Genomic DNA, 6,972 nt, shown 5'->3' with positions numbered 1-6,972 from the left:
CTATCATTGAAGAGTTTTAAGTAACTCCATACACTGCACATTGGGTGAGGGTGGTTGTAAAAGATGCCATTTCAATGGTAATCAAACCTTTATGTTAAAGGAGATGAAATTCCCTACTAGAAATTACAAGTACCAGCCAAGGTTGAAGGAGGATAAGGATGAGGTTTTACAGCATGTCTCTGAAATTACTCCACAGATTTCCAACTATTTAATCTAGCTGGTAATTTTGTCTAGTACCAGAGTAAGGATATATATATATATATGTATATATATATATATATATAGGCTAATGTCTCTTGTATTTCCCTTGTAGCCATACATTATCTTTACTTTCCTAAAATAAACCAAGCCTCACTACAAGGAGTTACCAGAGAAAGATGCAATACACAGAAATATCATTGATTAGAGGGGAAAATAAGGGTACTCACCACCATGGAGTTTATTTAACTCAGTGACCCCTCCATGGGTTTCACAGGCAGTATCTCTACAGAAGTAGATTGCTCAATCCTCCTTCCAAGGAGTGGTGGATTAGTAATCAAATGCCAGCCTTCTGGTCAGCAATCAAATGCCTTAGGCACTATGCCATCAGAGCTCCTAAATAAAGGTAAAAATTTTATAAAAAATATTTTCTTATTACTTATTTAGTTGCTATTTATTTTAAAATAAGGAAGCTGAATAGTAGACCTTAAAGTAATTTAATTTAAAAAAAATTGTGTGCGTGTGTTTGTGTGTGATTAAGGTGAAAGTTTATAGAGCAAATCACTCTTCCATTCAAGAAGTCATATGCATTTTGTTTCATGCCCTTGATTCAAATCTCCACAATGTAGATCACTCAACCCACTTCTTCCTTCTGATTCACATTTCCATTCCTTCTTTCCTAACCCTTCCTGCCTTTGGAACTGTATCTTTGGACAAATGCTCTCCTTTTGATCTCCAATGGTTGATTGTTTTAAGGAGTGTGTACATTCCTAGTGTTATTGTTCGCCTTATAGAGCTATTTATTGACTGACTGAAAATTGAGAAATGGAAGAAGTTCAGTTCCAGGACAGAAGGTTGAGTAAGGCCCATCATCTCAGGGGTTCCCCCAGTCTCTATACAACCAGCAAGCCTGATCTTTTTTCATGATTTTGTGTTTTGTTCTACATTTTTCTCCCACTCTATCTAGGAGCTTCTATTTTTGTACCCAGAAATATATATAGGTTTGACAAAATATATGTATTTACATATGCTGCAAATATATCCATGAATATAGGAGAAGCATACAGGGGACAACTTTATGAAAATTTCTTAGCCATCACCAAAAACCTGGAGAGAATGAAGTACTGGGCCTGTGGCTCTGGACCATACTCTTGGTGGACATCATGGTCAATTGCCACAACATAGGCCACAAAGAAATATTCCCCAACCTGCTTTAGTGAGAGAAACTGGGGTCTTAAAAACTTTTGAGCAGCCATCTAAGTTGCAACCATTGGTCTCTTCCCATTCAGAGCAAAAAGAGTGAAGAGAATCAAAGATTTATGGAAACAGTTAATCCAAAGAAGTAATGGACCACGTGAACCTCAGCCTCCACAAACCTGAGATCAGATAATTAGATTTGATTCTAAGCACCATGAGGAAATAAGGAAGTTTTTCGCTAACCACAGTTAAGCCTATGCTTCACAAAGGGTCTACTTATAAAATCTCAAAAATAGTTCCCAAATTAATGAGTTGATACTTTAATAACATGAATGATTATATGTGTCAATGAATGAATCCAGTGCAATTTTAGTAGACAGAATACAGATTGATGAAATACAAACTGCTATATTATCATTCTGTTTTTGTTTATAAAATCCCATTACTCTCAAGTATATTCTGACTCACAGAGCCCCTATAGAACAGAGCTGAACTGCCCCACAGGATTTCAAAAGCTGTAACCTTTACAGAAGCAGACTGCTACACATTTCTCCCTTCCAGTGGCTGATGAGTTCCAACCACTAGCCTTTCAGCTAACAACTGAGCTCTTAACCACTGTACCACCAGGACTCCTTCCTTATTATAGAAAAAGAAACAATTCCACAGAGTAAATGAATCATAAGTCACTACCTATCTGATTTGAGCATCGAAATACGAAAAATGTCCAAAAAAGTCAACTCATACACTATCATCTTGAAGCCATGAATATGCTAAAGCATAATTGATAAGATGAAAAGGAGGAAGAAAGAGGAATTCTAAAGGGCATCTTCAGTCTGATTTCTCTTTCATAATTATACTAATTTACTGTGAATTGGTAAATTCCTCCAAGAACTATAATGAAAATCCATTTGATTCATTTGTTTTAATATTCATCAAAGTACTTTTCCTAATTTATAGCTGAGAAATAATGTAAAAATAGAAACATACTAAAAATCAAAAGGCAATATGACTTAGAGCTGTTTACTTATGAATCCATTTTAAATGGATAGCTTTGAATTCCAAAAAAAAAAAAAAAGTAGTACCTAAGGCATTTGACTGCTAACCAGAAGGCTGGTGGTTCAAACCCACCAGACACTCTTCCGAAGGCAGATTAGGCAATCTACTTCTGTAGTGATACCGCCTTAGAAATCCAAAGAGGGGTCTCTATGAGTCAGATCCAACTCCACAGCAGTGAAGTTTGGTTTGGTTTTTTGGATTGCATGATATGAAGTAGGATGGAATTTCAAGAAACAAAAGAATATTTTTAAATAAACCAGATTTCTGCATCAATTGGTACCGTAAATTCTAAGGTCGATACACATGCTGAGGGTACATTACTAGGAACCTGAAATCAAACTTAATCCAAATCTCTATCATGACTAGTTTTAAGTAACTCCATACACTCCACATCATTCAAACTTAATAGGAATCTATGGAAAACAATATGGGTGTGTCCTGCTGTCCACAAATCATTATAGAAGTAAACAGTACAAAAAATGAACAAACCATTAAAGGGAAAAAAAAAGTCTTCACAAAAGGCAAGCAAAAATTTTCTGCAAAAGAAAAGATGGACTCTCAAACTTATCCCAATTAAGGTAAAAGAGTGAGGCTGAGTTTGTATGCATTGGATCATTCTGAGAACTGAACTGTGGATACTTCATTTATCAACTAGCTAAGGTAAAAATAACAAAGCCCATGCATAAATAACAAGAACCTTTGAAAGTACGGAACCTGAAATAATCTCTGTAATTAACAATAAGAATGGTATCATGGATCATAAATGTTGGTAAATTATTCATCAATTTTTTTTTTTATTAGAACAACTAAAAGACCATTAAAGCAATTGGAAGAACTAAATCATACACCTTCTTTTCATTAACTAACCCAAAGGATAATTTTTGTAAAAACATTAAAAAAAAATCCAAAACCAAACTCACTGCTATTGAGTCAGTTCCAACTCAGCAAGCCCCATTTGATTTCCAAGGCTGTAATATTTATGGAACCAAACTGCTTCGTCTTCCTTCCATGGAATGGCAAGCAAGCGGGTTTAAACCTTTTGGTGAGTAGCCAAATGCCTTAACCACTGCATTAACTTAACCACTGCACCAGAGCTCCTCTGCAAAACCCTAGAAAAATAGGTTATTTTTCTAACCTATTCAAACATAAACTATTAGAGACTAAAAAGCTACTAAATATAGACTATAATTGCATTGTTAAATGTATTTCTAGAATTTTTGCATGAAATATTAATAGCCACCACTTCTTTTGTACTCATGTGCTAGGAATTCTACAAAGTATTTTATAAAACTATTGATATATATTTATATGCATATACATATATCCACATATATACATATATTTGCATATATGTAATGATACACAAAAGTATATATATATATTTATACAGAATATATACTTCTATACATATATACAAACAAAATTATACTTCTAGATAATATATATAAACATACATACATATGCTATACAAAAATTGATATATGTATATGTACATAAATATATACATATGTACTCTAGAGTGCTCAATAACAATGCTTCAAGTATGCTTTATTCTTATGTTACAGAATCTAAGTGTTAAATAATTGACCTCATTCTTTAACAAAAAAATGACAAAGTTAGAATTTTCATTATATAAATTGTATTCTAAGCATTCTACAATAGTATGTTTGCCTAATTATGTACATGGAGATGAATGTAACAACTAAAGACATGTATTTGCATAAATGTGTAAAGAAGTAACTAAAGTTAATACACTGACATTCACAGTAGAACCACATTTTGTGTCATATAACTGGAGAATAAACAGAGATCACAGTGGTTGAGTCTGTAGAAGAGGAAGATGCACTTTTGCAGAAAAGAGGTGTAGTGATATATAAAGAATTAGCTCATCTCAGGACATTAAAAGGGACTACAAATATGTTGAGAAAAATTCAATTCATTGACAGAATTAGAATAAATAGAAAAATATATTAAATATATTTTAATATATTAAAATACTTTATCTACAAAGAGCTGTAGTGACAGAAGTATTAAAAACTTACTTGAGTCATTGCTGAGTTGCCACATAGTCTTACTAAGAGAGTTAGAATTCGCCTACTCTTTTATATTTCAGAAGTTCCACTGGAATAAGCTGAGGTAACATGATATTAGAAATGTGTTCTTATGTTGCTTGCAATATGCCTCATTTGTGCTTTACATACTTTATTTCAGTTGGAGAAGAAAATGTGTTTGTCACAGAAGGGGAATTTTATCCCCGTGAGAACATTGCAAACACGTTCTTTGCTATCATAGACTAGCAAGTATCATTTCTACCTAGAGATTCAAACTTCTAAGAATCATTCTCCCTGACTATCTTTAGCCTCTTATAACTAGAGTGACATTAATATCTTATGAATATTTTATTCACAGACAAGAATTCTGAGAATCGTTTAGAGTTGTAATTGCATTATTGTAAAATAGCTTCTATTTTTCTGCAGGTCCTATGAAACAAATCTTGCTTTAAGGGGCATTCTAATTGTTTTATTAATCCAGTTCCAGCTGTAATCAAATCAATTCCAACTAATGCCAAACCTATATATGTCAGAGTAGAAATGTGTTTCATAGGGTTTTCAATGGTTAAATTTTTGGAAGTAGATTTCCAGGCCTTTCTTCTGAGGCAACTCTGGCGGGACTGGCACCTCCAATCTTTCAGTCAGAAGCTGAGTGCATTAACCACTTGCATCACCCAGAGACAATTGCTATAATAATAATGTTGTTGTTGTTCTGTGCCGTCGAGTTGGACCCGACTCATAGTGACCCCTCCTTGGGTTTCCAAGGCAGTATCACTACGAAAATAGATTTCCCCATCCTCCTTCCGAGGAGTGACTGGCGGGTTTGAAGCCCCAGCCTTCTGGTTAGCAGTCAAGTGCCTTAGCCACTATGCTGTTGCTGTTGTTGTTGTTGTTGTTTGCCCTCGAGCCGGCCCCGACTCATAGCGACCCCTCCTTGGGTTTCCAAGGCAGTATCACTACAGAAGTAGGATTGCCCAACCTTCCTTCTGAGGAGCGGCTGGTGGGTTTGAACCGCCAGCCTTCTGGTGAGCAGTCAAGTGCCTGAGGCACTATGCTACTATGCTGCCAGAGCAAATTAGGTCTCCTCATGGAAAGTGAGGATTCTGCCACTGAACCAGAGGTGCACCCCAAGATAGGCCATTAAAACTTAACTGACTGCAAACAAAGGCCAAGAAATATGGTGAGAAATCAAAATATTAAAAATCTGGAAAGGACAGGATTACTATTCTGTTGTTGTTAGTTGCTGTCGAGTGATCTCTGACTCATAGCAACCCTACATACAGAAGAACAGAACACTGCCTGGTCCTGTGCCAGCCTCACCATCCTTGTTACACCTGAGCCCATCATTGTAACCACTGTGTCAATCCATCTTGTTGGGGGCCTTCCCCTTTTTTGTTGACCCTCCACTTTACCAAGCATGATATACTTTTCCAGGGAATGGGCCTTTCTTACAGCATGACCAAAGTAAGTGAGACAAAGTCTGACCATTCTTGCTTCCAAGGAGCATTCTGGTTATTCTAGTACAGGATATTTCAAACTGTCACCCATGGAGCTCTAAAGGCATTGGGGAGATGCCCCACATGATCCTATGATGGAATGGAGGCTCCAGACCTGTGCAGACCCCCAATATGCTTCAATTAGAGTGGCTCAATACAAATAGCTTTGGACAAGTTAATAGATAAAAACCATGGTACATACACTAGTACACTGCTCAGGAAGAAAAAGGAATGAACTACTGATAACTATAACAACTTGAAAGGAATGAACTACTGATAACCATAACAACTTGAAAGGAATGAACTACTGATAACCATAACAACTTGAATAAATCTCAAATAATTATACTGAGTGAAAGAACCCAGAACATCCCTCTCTTCCCCAAAAAACACAAAAGATGGGCTGGGAGGGTTAGGAAAAACCTTTTGGGAGTGGTTAATATGCTCATTATCCTGATTGTGGTAATGGCTTCATATTATCTTGATTGTGGTGTTGGTTTTTGACATAAACATATAAAAACTTATGAAACTGTTCAGGTTAAATATATTTGGTTTATTGCATATCAATTATACCTTAATAAAGTTTGTTTTTAAAAATATAGCTACCATAAAGGCTAGTAATTTCATTGTTACATATCTACTCAAGAGAAATGGAAATATCTTCACAGGGAATTCTGTACACGATTGCCTGTAGTAATGTTATTCATAATCCTGTCACACTGGAAATCACACAAACATCTGTTATCTGGTAAATTAATAAATAAAATATGATACAACATACAATGCAAAAATAGTCAGTAATAAAAGAAATGGGGGAACTAACAGCAAGAACAATTGACTCATGTAACAAAGTGGATTAATTTTAAATATATTTCACTGATTAAAAGAAAGTGTTTGTATGATACTCTGGAAAAGACAAAACTACAAGAAGGAAAGCAGATCAGGGTTTCCAAGGAGTTGTGGGGAGGGATAGA

The sequence above is a fragment of the Orycteropus afer genome, unplaced genomic scaffold, assembly GCF_000298275.1.
Source record: "Orycteropus afer afer isolate SDZICR_OR568_19922 unplaced genomic scaffold, OryAfe1.0 scaffold00883, whole genome shotgun sequence".
NCBI classification, from domain to species: domain Eukaryota; kingdom Metazoa; phylum Chordata; class Mammalia; order Tubulidentata; family Orycteropodidae; genus Orycteropus; species Orycteropus afer.
The sequence above is the reverse complement of the archived record's forward strand: the minus strand, read 5'-3'. Positions refer to the sequence as shown.